Here is a 14,819-nt window from a genome sequence, read left to right on the forward strand (position 1 = left end):
AATTCTTTTTCATTTGTTTCAGGAAAATTTTAAGGTAGAAATGAATGAAGACATTAGATCATACATAAAGAAAATCTAAATGTACCTATCAGAGGTAAATTATATTCTAGTTCAAGTGAACCTAACAGAACATTCTGCCTAACAGCAATCAAATACACATTTTTCTCATCAGCGCATGAAACTTCTCCAAAATATATTATATGATTGGCCACAGAACAAATCTTAATAAATATAACAAAATGGAAACCATACAAAGGCGACCACAGTGCAAATAAATCTAGAAATTAATAACAATATAAACTTTGGAAACTATGCAAATGCATGAAAATTAAAAATCTTATTTTTAATAACCAATGGATCAAGGAAGAGATTGTTCTGGGTTTCTTTTTTAGTGCATTAATGATTAAAACATAGAAAAAAGCTATTGATTTTTTAAGGTTGTTTTTATATCCCACTACTTTGCTGAATTTGTCAATCACCTCTGGCAGACTTTTGGTTGAGTTTTTTTTTTTTTTGTCTTCTAAATATAGGATCATGTCATCTACAAATAGAGGTAATTTTACTTCTTTTCCTTTTTGAATTGTTTTGATATGTTTCTCTTGTCTTACTTTTCATTTCAGTGTTCTTTCTTTACGACCTAGAGTCTATAACTGTTCTAGACAGAGCACAGGTTTTAATGTCAGGAATGTCCACATTTTTGAAATAAATATGAGAGAATTGGCAAAAATGAAGCTTACAATCAGTTCTGCTCACAGGATTTATGAAGCATATAAAAGGATAAGAGAATTGCAATTGGAATAGGTATATTTGATTTAGTTTGTCCATCTAGCACCACTTAGGTTACACATGGGAACTGTGTCCATGGTGGTGAAGATGGCTTCTGGTCAGAGCCAGTCCCTAGAGCTTTGAGAGTCGTAGGTTATAGTGAAGATATAGCCAAGTTGAAGAACTACATCACTCCTGAAAATTGCAGAGAAATGGCATCTATAGATCCCTATAACAAAGATAGAAATCTCTGAAGAACATAGTCTGCAAGTTCCTGAGGAACACAAGAAGAGCCTGTGAAAGATGGAGGCAAACAAGGCCAAGACCATAACTGTACCAGCAGAGATTATCAAGGATCTTGTAAATCCCAAGGAGGTTGAATCTGATATCCCCAAGAGTACCAGCTCCAAGTTCAATTGACTTGTCTACGTCGCCCACCCTAAGCTTAGGAAGCTTGCTGGCCAGCATTGAAAAAGTCTCAAACTCTACTGGCCAAAGGCTCAAACTCTCACCCAGATCCACATGACATCCCATATGGAGCTCTAGTTTCAGGTTAGGCTCCGCCTCAGTCTCCTAAAGGCAACAGGACCTCAGGAGGACTCCATAGTAAAGGCTTCTGTCTGTGCAATCTCTGGACCCCCTTGCTCATCATATTGGTGTATTTCTGTACTATTTGTACAAATAACTTGAGGCACGCACACACACACACACACACACACACAATTTGGTTAGTATAATTCAGGTGCTCTTCAGGGGAACGGGGTCACTGAGGAAGAGTGGGCAGGCAACTGTCTTTAAGATGAGTGAGGGCTACAGCTTGCTCAGGCATGTAGCACCAACGTATAGTTGTTTCATCATAGCTTACACAGAACAAATAACAGAGCACAAGCAGTGAAGCATAAGCCAAGAAATAATCAGTTCAAGCTTGAAATATCTTTAAACTTTCTGGTTACATTTCTAAGTAACTAAACAGAGCATGGGAACATAGCCTTTCACATGTCTCCTAAGCAGATAATCTTTCCTTATCCATCCTTGAGGAGGTTCTGCCTGTACTTAGAGCTGTTTGCAGCTCTTTTCTGTTCTGACTTGATCTGTGTGCAGATCATGCCAGGCCTCTTGGTAGAACATCCTCATTCTTCTTTGGTCATGCGGGGACATGGCCTCAACCCACAGTATAAAGTGCATTCAAAAAGCATATCCAAGTGTACTTTGTATTCAAGTGCTAAGTAACAACTGGCTTCAGACATTTCCTGAAACAACTTCCAGATAGAGGAAAGACAGTAATTCTGCCATACAATAAACCATAGCATTCAGGTTGAAATGGCTCTAAGTTTTGCTACCCCATATTTCTCTGATCTTTTCCTGTCAATTGCAACATATATAGTTTTATATCAACCCACTTGCATTTGTATTATTGGTGCTAGATATTAGATATTTTCTTTTTATGATCAATTTATGTCTAGTTAGGACCAATCTATGGGCTGTCACCTACCACTGCCTGGGATTACTTTGAAACTTTTTTTATGTAAAACATTTTAGAACATGAGATAGTGATGAGTTTGGGATGGAGTTTAGAAATGAGGAGAACTAAGTCTTTTATTTTAGTGACCAAATTGTCTTTCCTTGTGACATCTCTTTCACATCTCTCTCTCATCTCTTCCCCCCAGCCTCTCAGACTAGTCATATGAACAAGAAAGAAGAAAACATTGTAATTATACCCTCTCTAAAAACAAGGATGAATGTCAGGTTTGCACAAACCAACCTTCATTTTCTCTGAAGCAGTTCACTCCCTTTTACTCTTATCTGTGCCTGAACACTGACCATATTTTTATCTCTGAACCTTCAGACCTAGAGTGTGAAGATAACTGCTGTACTTTAATCTTCCTTACTCTAGAATCCATTTACTTGTTCCTTTTTGTTTGTCTCTCCAAAGGACACATTCACACCAATATCACAAGTAGATATATAACTACTTTTAAAGATTTCAGAAAAAAAACTATTGATAGAGAGACTCTAGATAATGAGTAGAAACCTCAGGGGAACCAGGGAGGAGATATAGGGTAGGGGTAGAGAAAAACTTAGGTTCATTAATATAAATACTACCATAGACTCTGTGTATACATGTGAATATATACCAATGTCAATCTGGGTACTTCGTTTTGGGAGAAAGAAAAATGAAGAGGGAAAGCATCTAAAGCTTGTACATGTATGTCATTATCAACATGATTTACATTATGATGTGAGGTTATAATGCACCAATAAAAGCACAAAAAATTTTATTGAATACAGGAAATAGATGAATAATAAACTGGATGTTGCCTAAGCAAACCATATTTTGAAGGAAGCAAGATGGGGTAATCAGATGTGCAAGTAAATAGTACAGTAAAAATGGCAAGTAGGAGAGTGGAGGAATGTACTCTATAATCAACTGAGGAAAGAGTAACCAACTTTACTTATCTAGTCCTTCCAAGGCCAGTTCAAAGGCACCCTTCCTATAAACCATCCTTTAATGATTGATTGTCTGTATTCTCTCTCTACTTTGACCAGTTTTATCATTTTATAACTTACACGTTGCTAGACACATTATATTGCCCTTTATCACTGGATCTTGAACTTCTTGAGAGTAAGATCCAAGTCTATTATATGTTTTATATTATATGTTTTGCAAGTCTATTATATGTTTTGTATGTAGTTTCCCTTACTTTTTAAATTAATTTTTTTGTGGTGCTGGGGATTGAACCCAGGGGCATCCTACCCCCAAGCTACACCCCAGCCCTATTTTTCATTCTTTATTTTGAAGTAGGGTTTCACTAAGTTGTGGAAGGCCTCACTAAGTAGCTGAGGCTGGTGGCATACCTGCAATCCTCCTGTCTCAGCTTCCCAAGTACTAGGATTACAAGTGTGTGTCACCACGCATGGCTTGTAGTTTCCCTCCCTACGGTGCCTTTTTCTACTTTTGGTATCTTTGAGGAAGGAGATTTTTTAAATTAAACTGGTTGCCTTCCTGCTTTTCTCTTTCTTCTCCAAAATAGTTTTGAGATAAGCATTTGTGAATGTAAAATATGATAAAGAACATTTAGAAAGAAGAAATCATGGTGCTAAGAGCAGGAGGTGGAATCTAAATTCCATTTAATGTCCCAATTTGTATCAGCACAAGACACATAAAAATACACACAGACTGGATGGGTTATAACAGAAACTTATTTCATTGTTTTGAAAGTTAGAAGCCTGAGATGAAGCTGCTGGCTGGTTTGGTTTCTGGTGAGCATTTTTCTCCTGACTTATAGACAGCTGTCCTCCTGGACTTTCTTCTGTGTGTGTGTGTGTGTGTGTGTGTGTGTGTGTGTGTGTGTGCACGTACACACACACACACACACACACACACACACACACACTTCTGTCTTTCCTTTACAAAAACACCAGACTTAATGGAAAGGGTGTCACACTTATATCTTCATACAACTCTAATTCTTAAAAGTTCAAACTCCAAATAGTCACATTGTGGCATTAGGATGTCTTCACATATGAATTTAGAAGGAGGGTAAAACTTAGTCCATACCACTAACCAGGAACATATGACTTGGGGATAATGGGAAGGATATGTTGAGCTTCTAAAAATTTTATAAGAAACCGTGTAAGCTCCTTCAGAGAGACAGATATTTTATAGGTGTGTTTAAAGTATATAGCATGTAGAATTTTACTGAGTGACACAATTAACCTTTTTTAAAATTTACCGAATATATGGAAATATTCATTACAGAATTTCTTATTCTATCAGGAAGTTGTCATTTTAGGAAGCTAAGCAGTTTTGATACGGGAAGATCTATTACTTCTGCACAAAGTCTTGAGATATAAAAGTACACATTTTACTCATATTACAAAATAGATTGTGAAGATGTAGGGCTAAAAAATTTATTCATTCCATTTCTGATAAATGGTTATGTAATGCTTTTATTCTAGAAGAAAACTAAGAACATTATTTTTTTTTCCTTTTTAGTACTGGGGATTAACCTACAGGAATTCTATCTCTGAGCTACATCCTCAAACCTTTTTATTTTTGAAACAGGTCCTCACTAGGTTTATGAGAGTCTTACTAAGTTTCTGAGGCTGGTCTTGAACCTGTGATCTTCCTTTCTCAGACTCCCAAATACTGGGATTACAAGCAGGCACCATCTTGCCCAACTTTAGGGGAAAACTAAGAACATCAATTCAAAATACTAATGCTTTTTTTTAAAAAAAAAGTATATACTAAGAGTTCTGGGAAGATGCTGACCGAGAAAACCAGCATTTACAAGTCCTGCTAACACTCAATCTCTATTGCCACAAAATCAGCGCTTTTCATAGCCAGAAAACACTATCAGCAGAGAAATAAAAAAATGTAAACACAAGGGACAGAAAAAGAAGACTAGAAGAACAACCAGAGACCAGAAAAGCAACCAGGCTGCATCGTGGCGGTGGATGCCGTGCCGGCGCCATCTTGCCTCACAGCACCAGACTCCAGAGAGAAAAGATAAACAAGGAGCTGCTGTGGATCATTCGGGTATAATTCAACAGTTCTTTCAGTGCAAAGAACGTCTAAAACTCCCAGTGGCCAAGCTCATCATTCCTTCCAGGGACTCAGAATGGAGCTCAAAACCAGAAAATAAATATGCCAGCCTCATGGCCGAGGGCGTGGCAGCAGCACCTTATTGCCAGCAGTGGTGGCAAGTTCACCATACCCACAACAGCTCCAGAACAGCATGCACAATAACTGTAAGTGAAATTGTTGCCCCTAAAAAAGAAATCCCAGCACTACACCCCCAGGGACTTGTGCAGCTTTGATAATCTCCCCGGGTCTGAGATTTTGTAGTCCAACCCAGTCAAGGAGTAGCAGTGGCAGAATTACAACACCCTAGTCACAGCTTCCTTGGGAAAATGCCCAGCCAGTCACCCCCATGGTCTCACACAGCCTCGATTAACTCCCTGGGTCTGAGACTTTGCAATAATACCTAGTAAAGGAGTAATGGCAGCTGAGATTACCATAAATGCGAGACCCAGAGCACCCTAAGTAAAGTCGTGGTGACCCAGGGAAGAACCCAGAGAAGGCACAAACTTCTGAAATCATGGGAAAGAGGAACAAAAATAGAGCAATGAACACCCACAACCCCATAGTAATAGAGCCTGATAACAAAGAAATTCATGGATCTCCAGAAGAACAAATATGGAATATAACTGTAGAAATAATACAGGCACTTCGAAAAGAATTTAGAGAGAGTTTAAAAGAAATAAAGGATGCAATCATTGAAATAAAGGCATCAATTCAAACTATAAACAATCGATTAGACCATATGGAGAATAGAATCTCGCTCCTAGAAGATGATCACTCCAAAAACGAATGCATAATTTATAACTTAAAAAAAATCAGACAGCAGGAATCTGACATTGAAGAAATATGGGCCCATTTTAAGAGAGCTAACCTAAGAATAAGTGGAATAGAGGAGGGAAAAGAAAGTGAAACCAAAGGGATCAATAATCTCTTCAAGGAAGTAATAGCAGAAAATTTTCCAAACATAGAGCAAGAGGTCAATACAGGTCCAGGAAACTTACAGAACTCCCTTTAGACAGGATTGGAGAAGAGGATCCCCACGCCACATAACTGTCAAAATGAGCAATGTAGAAGCCAAGGAGAGAATCTTAAAGCAACAAAAACAAAAGGCCAAGTGACATTCAGAGGCAAACCAATTAGAATCACTCCAGACTTCCCAAACCAAGTCATGAAAGCCAGAAGGGCTTGGAGTAACATATTCCAAACTCTGAAAGAAAACAACTTCCAGCCAAAAATTTCCTACCCAGCAAAACTATCTATCAAATTAGATGGGGAAAGAAGAAGCTTCCATGACAAACAGAAACTGAAGGAATTTATGTCTTCAAAACCAGCGCTAGAGAAAATACTCAAAGAGATTAACTACAAAGAAGAAATAGGTAATACATACCAGAACCAGACAAGCAAGATTTTCCATCCAGCAGACAACTAAGCAAAGAAGAATACACAGTATTTCAAACAGAAATAAAATCTTAACATGTTAGGAATTAAAGGTTATCTCTAAATAATCATACAATGTAAATGGCCTCAGTTCCCCAATACAAAGACATAAAGTGGCAAAATGGCTCGAAAACCAGAATCCATCTATCTGCTGCTTACAAGAAACACACCTTACAAGTAGAGATAGGAACAAACTCAAGGTAAAGGGCTGGAGCAAGGTAATTCATGTTAAGTAGCCATCCTAACAAATGTGAAGTAGTATTTCACTATAGCTTTTATTTGTATTTCCTTAATGATTAGTTATATTATGATAATGATGAGTGATATTCATGTGTTTATTGGTCATATAAAAATCTTTGGAGATTCATTATTTTAGTCTTTTACCTATTTTTAAATTGTATTGTTTGCTTTTATTGTTGCTAATTTTTAGGATTTCTAGTTGGAATATTAATATACCTTCAGATATAGCATTTGGAAATATTTTATCCCATTCTATCAGTAGCTTTTAATTCTGTTTACACTGTCTTTGGATGTACAATATTTTTATGAAGTTTGTTTGTTTATTCTTTTGTTGCCTGTGCCTTTGGAATCATATCCAAGAAATCACTGCCTATTTCAATGTTGTGAAGTGTTATGACCCAGGTTTTCTTCTAAAAGTTTATAGTCTTAAGATTTATATTTAGGTCTTTTATCTATTTTGAGTTAATATTTGTATATGGTATTAGGTAAGGGTCCAATTTTATTCTTTTTCATGTAATTATTATTTTTCAAGATTATTTAGTGAAAAGATTATTATTTCCTTCACCAAATGTTCTTGGAAACCTTGTCAAAAATAATTTGACCATATTCGGAAGTATTTATTTCTAGGCTTTTTATTTTCCTCCACTGGTTTATATATCTGCCTTTATAGCAGTACTATACTGTTTCGATTATTGTAGCTTCCTAAGGCTTGAAATCAGAAAATGTACATCTTCTAGCTGTGTTCTTTTTTGAGATCGTTTTGGGGTATTTAGAGTTCATACTTTATGTTAGGATAGATTTTTTTCTGGAAAAAAAAACAAAAACAAAAACAAAAAACTGTATGATAGTTTCACCTTAAAAAGTATCCTCTGGTAAGAAAGAAAACAAGAAAGAAATATTTAAATGTTATCTCTAAGTGATCAAAAATATTTAAATGTTATCTCTAAGTGATCAAAAGTTTGATATCAGATAAATGAATCTGTTATGTGAGATTATCATTGTTAATTTTGGATAAATTGCTATAATATTAAAAATAAAAAGGAAACAAAACAAAAATAAAATAAAAAGTTAATAAAAAATAAAAGTATATACTATGCATTCAAGATCACAAAAACAAAAATAATGTAATTATCACATCATTTGTCACAGAATCTGAAGGGCAGAAGTTAATATTATCAGTATAACATTATAGATGTCATCATTTTCTGTAGGATAACTATTTCTCTTCCTTCCTTCCTTTAATAGAATCTTGCAATATAGTCCAGGATAAAAACAAACTCACAATCTCCCAGGTCCAGCCTCCTGTGTGGCTGAGATTACAGGCATCTGCCATCTAATTTGTCTTGATAATTATTCTTTCTATAATAGTTTAATAACAGCACATACTGTGTGTCAAACCTTGTTTAAGACAATACTCAGTTTAATTAATTCAGTATTGACTCAAGTTTAAAAGTCTCTTATTGAGGTGAGTCAGAGTCATAGTTACCTTCCTTTTTCTTTGTTTTCCCTGCAATCTCTCAGGTCTTCATCAATAAAGATTCCTTGCTTGTGAGCAGTCTGAGAGCAGTCTCTGATAGCAGTGTCAGAGAGCTCTAGCCAATGTCTGATTGTGGTTGTGAGTTCCTCTGTAAATTCTGTCTCATTTCTATTTCTGATGCCAATTCTCACTCTTGTGCAAGAATTATTGGTCATGGATTTTTCTTTGTTATCAAGCAAGCAGATCAAAGGTCGTGATAACTAGCATAGGTCATTGCCAAGGTTTTGGTTTTCTTTGCTGTCATCAGCAGCTGACATGAGAATCACAATGAGGTAAAAGATCTACCTCGTACAGGAAGCTGAGCTGCTGCTCGTGAGCCTTTGCATCTCCATGAAGATTGGTGGAGGCCACACAGTTGTCAAATCTGTCCTTCTCCCCACACCCAGGTCAGAACCAGCAGATTTCCACCATGCCTCCCATCAGGAGACAGTCCTTGCTGCTTCCTCTGCAGTCAGTGCTGGTGAAAAAACACCTCATGTTTACTTCTACTGAGCAGACAGTATGATGATCTGGGATTTGGAAGCAGACAGACCATTTCCAACTCTAATGAAGGTCACAGTGTGGGTAGCAACACAAGTGCAGATTCTTGTGTTTTTCCCTTATGGTGATTTCCTTCCTTGCTCCAACTTCTAAAGTGTCTGAGGGACCAGAGAGAGAATTCAGTTTAAGAACTGCAGTGATTAGGCACCAGAAGCAAGAGGGAAAATTGACAGATAATTTTTTTTTCAAAATGTATTGTTTAGCAAGTTCATCTGCAAAGTGAAAAATTGCTATCTGAATGTGAGTCCTAGGCTTATGGATTAAATAACTAGTGAGAATGTCACTATCTCTGTGTGCATCAAAAGCCTCATTTCTCTACTGAGAAGCACTAGGATGGAACTGGTGTTCTATGTTCCCATCATCACTAAAAATAAGGAGTCCCAGCTTATAGTCCAACATCAGTTGGTTCTGCAGTAAAGTCTTTATTTGGCTGACAGCCTGCGAGGGTGGGGGAAACAGGGATGGGACAAATGGATGAGCCAGACCAGTAGGGAGTCCTTCAGGCAGGTCCATCCCCTATGCCTACCCAGCCCCAGCAGGTGACATATCTTAAATCCTCACCCTCATGATTCCCATTGGGAAGGGATAGCCTGTGCTCCAGCTCATGCTGTCCAAGCTGTTCCCTGAGCTACTGATTCCTCAGTGGGCCCCTCCTCTCATGGCCTCTAACTGGGCATTCACAACCCAGCGCCAGGTTATTTATAGGCAATCCCAGAGAAGAAATTGAGTACTGGGGCATCAGGTATTCTGAGGGTTTTGCCTAGTTAACTCCAAGCCCCGCCCACACTAAGCCCAGACCCGCCCCACCCAACTTGGACTGCAGCCAGGACCCTGACCTCTCTAGCAGCAGGAGTTAAGAGCCCTGGAGCCCATCGAGGCCGGGGCTCCATCGCTCCTCTCACAGGCATCTGGACCTAGTTCTCCTAAGACGCCCCAGGAATGGTGCTGCTGTTGGCGGCACTGCTGATCAGCCTCTGCTGCTGGGACCTCCACGCCCTCTGGCAGGTAACTCCCTTGGCCTGGAACCTTCCCTTGCCACCAAGAGGGAAGTTTGGGACTGCCCCTGAGGGGCTGGGCTGCAGGATGCCTCCTCCAGTCTCTCCCACAGACTCTTCCCTGGGATCCTCTGCCTTCAATTTTCTTCTTTTAGGAACTTCCAACCTTACAGGGAGCCCCAGTTCCCATTCCCTCTCCAAGAATCCCTGTCCACCTGCACACCTCCCTGTGAGGTCCTCCCTTCTTTCCTGCTACCCCTCCCTAGGAATTCCCTCCACCTTCCTCCACCACACTTCCCTTTCCCACCGTGGGCTCAGCGTCCCCAAAGCCCCTTCCCCCATCACGCGCCAAGTGTGGGACAAAGGCTTCTAAAGCAGGAGAGGACTCAGAAACCCAGAGCTGACAGAGATTTGGTGAGGTGCCTGAGCACCTGCAAGGGCTTCGGGAAGATGAGAGGGAGGAGTCTGAGGAGGTGGGGACAGGGTGAGGTACTGGACCTTGGTCGATCACCAGCATACCTACAGTCTTGAGCCAGGAAGTTCCTGGAGCCATCTAGCCCCCTCTCCCTTCCAGTGCACACCTTTCTAATAATGACAAAATGACCCCTTTTAGGCTGAGCACAAGTGACCTTTATGCTATCCTCACAACAACCCTGTGAGGCTGACAGCTCCTCAATTCATAGGTAGAGAATCTGACCCCAGAAAGGCTGCGACTGCCCAGGATCCCACAGCTGGCAGGTGGTGTTGGGACCCTTGTCTGACTCACTTTAGTGACACTGCCTCGGGCCCTTGGCAAACTGCACACACCAGATATTTGCGTTGTCCCCAAACTGACCCGCACCAGGACCCCTGTGCAGTGATCTGATCTGACACTCCCCTGTGGCTCCTTCTGTCCCTAGGCCTGTGCTCTTCCCATCCTGCCCCTGGGCCTGGCTCCAGACACCTTTGACGATGCCTATGTGGGCTGCAGGGAGGAGATGGAGGAGAAGGCAGCCTCCCTGCTGAAGGAGGAGATGGCCCGCCATGCCCTGCTAAGGGAGTCCTGGGAGGCTGCGCGGGGGGCCTGGGAGCAGCGGAGTCGGGGGCTCGCTCTGCCCTGGGGCTTCCAAGCCCAGCATGGCATAGCCGTCATGGTCTACACCAACTCATCCAACACCTTGTACTGGGAGCTGAACCAGGCCGTGCGGACAGGCGGTGGCTCCCGGGACCACTACATGAGGCTCTTCCCCTTCAAGGCCCTGCATTTCTACCTGACCCGGGCCCTGCAGCTGCTGAAGGGGGCTGGCTGCAGCGGGGCACCTGGGGAGGTGGTGTTCCGAGGCGTGGGCAGCCTCCACTTGGAACCCAGCAGGCTGGGGGACTCTGTTCGCTTGGGCCAGTTTGCCTCCTGCTCCCTGGATGAGGCGGTGGCCCGCAGCTTTGGTAACGCCACCTTCTTCTCTCTAAGGACTTGCTTTGGGGCCCCTATCCAGGCCCTGTCTGTCTTCCCTGAGGAGCGAGAGGTGCTCATTCCTCCCCACGAAGTCTTCCTGGTCACAGGCTTCTCCCAGGATGGAGCCCACAGCCTGGTGACCCTCAAGAGCTATAATCAGACCTGCAGCCACTTCAACTGCGCCTATTTGGGTGGTGAGCTGTGCACGGGGTTGCAGGACCGGCAGGCTGGGGGAATAGGCCCGATGTTACACAGTCCCAGAGCCCGCAGGAGGCCCACTCTGTGTCACTGCAGTGAACTTTGGAACCCGGAAGTCAGCTGGAGTTGCTGACTTCTGAGATTCAGGGTCGGCGGGGTCCTGTGCACAGTTAGAGATCTGTGAATATTCTCAGATGATCCACTGCGTTCTCAAGTGTTCCATCTGGGGCTGTGTGTAGTTTAGTAGTAGAGCACTTGCTAGTAAGTGTGAGGCATTGGGTTGATTCCTAGCAACACACACTCACACACACACACACACACACACACACACACACACACACACACACACAGTCTAATAGACCATAGGAGGATGTCACACAGAGGAAATAGACAGGAATAGTGCTTTAGCTCTCAGGAGGCCTCTGGCTAATGGGTTGGTTGACAGGACACAGTGCTGAGCAGGGACAGAATGGACTGACTGGGTGTGGGTGGGAGGAGGGATGAGGAGGCAATCTGAAAATATTTCCTTGGGGAGGGAGGACAAAGGGAAGTCAAGAGTTTCCCTTTAGAACCAGGCGTGGCAGTACACACCAGTAATCCCAGTACTTGGGAGACTGAGATAGGAGAATTACAGGTTCAAAGCCAGCCTCAGCAACTTAGTAAGATCCCATTAAAAAAAAAAATAGCTTTGGCTACTTAGTGAGGCCCTTTGCAATTTAGTGAGACCCTGTTTCAAAAATAAAAGAATAAAAAATAGGGATGGGGGTGTAGCTCAGAGGTAGAATTCCCCTGGGTTCCATCAGGGGTACTGCACAAATAAAATAAAATAAAATAAAAAGTGTTGGGTAGCTTGAATGTTGCAGGCTCCTGAGTTCAATCCCTAGTATCAAAAAAAGAGAAAAAATTTTTAAAAGTCTGCCTTTGACAAAGAGCCCGATGGGCTGAAGGGAGAACAGTTCTGCCAGGGCCCGGTGGGAAGGAGGCTTGGGGGGTGCGAGTCAGCCTCACGCGCGGTCTGTTGCAGGGGAGAAGAGGCCCGGCTGTGTGTCTGGAGCAGGTGAGTGGCCTCCTGCCTCCTCTGCTGCTTCAGCTCCTCCTGGCCCCCACTGACCCCTTCACTTTCTTTCCTTCTTTTTCCAACAGGGCAGCCAGAGCCACGCCCCCAGGGGGCCTTTTCTCTGCTTTCCTGGAAGACCCCACTCTTGGCTCCTGTAAGGTTCAGCCCTCTGGAGCGGGGCCCTGAAAGCCCAACACCTGCCACGTAGGAATCCTGGAAGCTGGTGACCTTCCTATGAAGAAAGGGGGCTTCCAAGGGCCCCAAGAAGCAAGAGCACGGTCCCCGCCCCAGCCCTGGCCCCGGCAGCCATCTCCCCAACGAGAGTGTGGAGAGACCTGAGGCCACAGCAGGTTGAGGGAGCCCCTCTGTGTGGCGGGGACTTCCTGGGCAATCAAGGGAGGACTGTGATGGCCACTAAATAAAAGGTATTGACTCCCGGAGCCATGGAGGTTTGTGATTGGTTCACTCTGTAAGTCTGGACCATCTGCCTCGCCAGCTCAGGGACTGAGGGACTCAAAATCTTAACTTCCCGATCCCCATGGGTCCCCTGTCACATGCTGTAACTTGCACACCCAGAAGCTTTACCAGGCAGAGGAGCCTCGTGACACAGGAAGGAGGGAGGAACAGGTGGGTCCTCAGCCCTGTTTGTCTGAGGAGGAATTCGAGTCCACGGAAGGACACAGCTTGCTCAAGGTTGGACAGTTAGAATCCAAGCCAAACCTCCTGCCTCCCAGGCCTCCTGCCTCCTGGTATAGAACTCTCTCCACTGAATTGGTGAGGAGGCCTAATGCAGGATCTAAGCTCAGGATACTGGAACCCCAGCGCAGTCATTTCTCTGACCTCTTTACACCTCACCCATTACCCCAAGAGGAGGAACCTGGCCTGATGCACTGGGTCCTTCAAGGGAGGAGAGCTGCAAGTAGAAAGGAACCTCTGGAACACAGGCATTTGCAGAGCTGGGAGCATAGGCCCTACCCACAAGCACAGGTTCCACCCACAGGCCCCAGCTCCTCACACCTAAGCCCTGGTCTTCCTGCATCCTGATCCCTGGTCCCTGGACTCTCCAGCCTGCTCCCATGGGCCTGCACCAAGCTCGGTGCCACTTTACAGAATTTGAATAATTTAGGTCCCAAAAGCCTGAGGTGTCAGGTTCAGTTGCTCTCTTCCCAAGGGCACAGGCATTCCAACCCTTGGATTAAGCTAATAAACAGGGCAGAGTTAGAGGGCCGCTGTTCTGGGGCTGCCAGTCCCAGCCCCTGTTTTGAGAGGTTGCCAGGCTCACCTAGAGCCCAGGCACAGAGGTGAAGCTGGGGAGCAGAGGACGGCACTCACGAGGCTGAAGAGAAGGTAGAGAAGGGGTGTAAGAGGAAGACCCGAGACACCCAGAAGGTTCCAAAGAAGATGACGGGAGGCAGTGAGAGGGAGGTGCAGGGGCTTAGAAGGGTCCAGAGGCTGAGACCAGAAGGCGAACGAGGAACGAGCAGCAGAGGAAACAGTGGACATCGCAGGGCAGGTAGGAGCAGGAAGGGTGGCCACCAAAAGGGCCCCAGACCCGGAGTAGAGGCAGACTCACCAGAGACCTCAGTCTTCCTCACCTCCAGGCTTGGTCTGTGTCACCGTGCCTGATGCTGTGCTAGGCCTGGACTAGCACCCGGCCCACTTCTGGCAGCTGGACGATCATGGGGCCCCCAAGCAGCCGCTTGTGCCCGGGCCTCCTGCTCCTGCTCCAGCTCCTGCTCCAGCTCCCTGCAGGTAGGAAGCCGGTGGGCCGCCCTGGCCGTCTCTGCTGTGATTCCCGTGCTCCCACACTGCTCCCCACATGGTCTGTCTCTCTTCAGTGGATGTGTGGGGACAAGCTCTCCATCTGGGGAGTGTGGAGAAGAGGGGTGCTGAGGGAGAGAGACTTGCCTGACTGGGGTGGGAAGCTTCCAGAGGTGGAGCTGGAAAAGTCAGGCCAATCATGAAGGGCCTTGGGTGCCAGGCCAAAGCTGTGTCCTGCAGCCATAGGGAGCCCTGAAAGGTCTGAGCAGGTA

This window comes from Muscardinus avellanarius, assembly GCF_963383645.1.
Source record: "Muscardinus avellanarius genome assembly, chromosome: 1".
Classification (NCBI taxonomy): Eukaryota; Metazoa; Chordata; class Mammalia; order Rodentia; family Gliridae; genus Muscardinus; species Muscardinus avellanarius.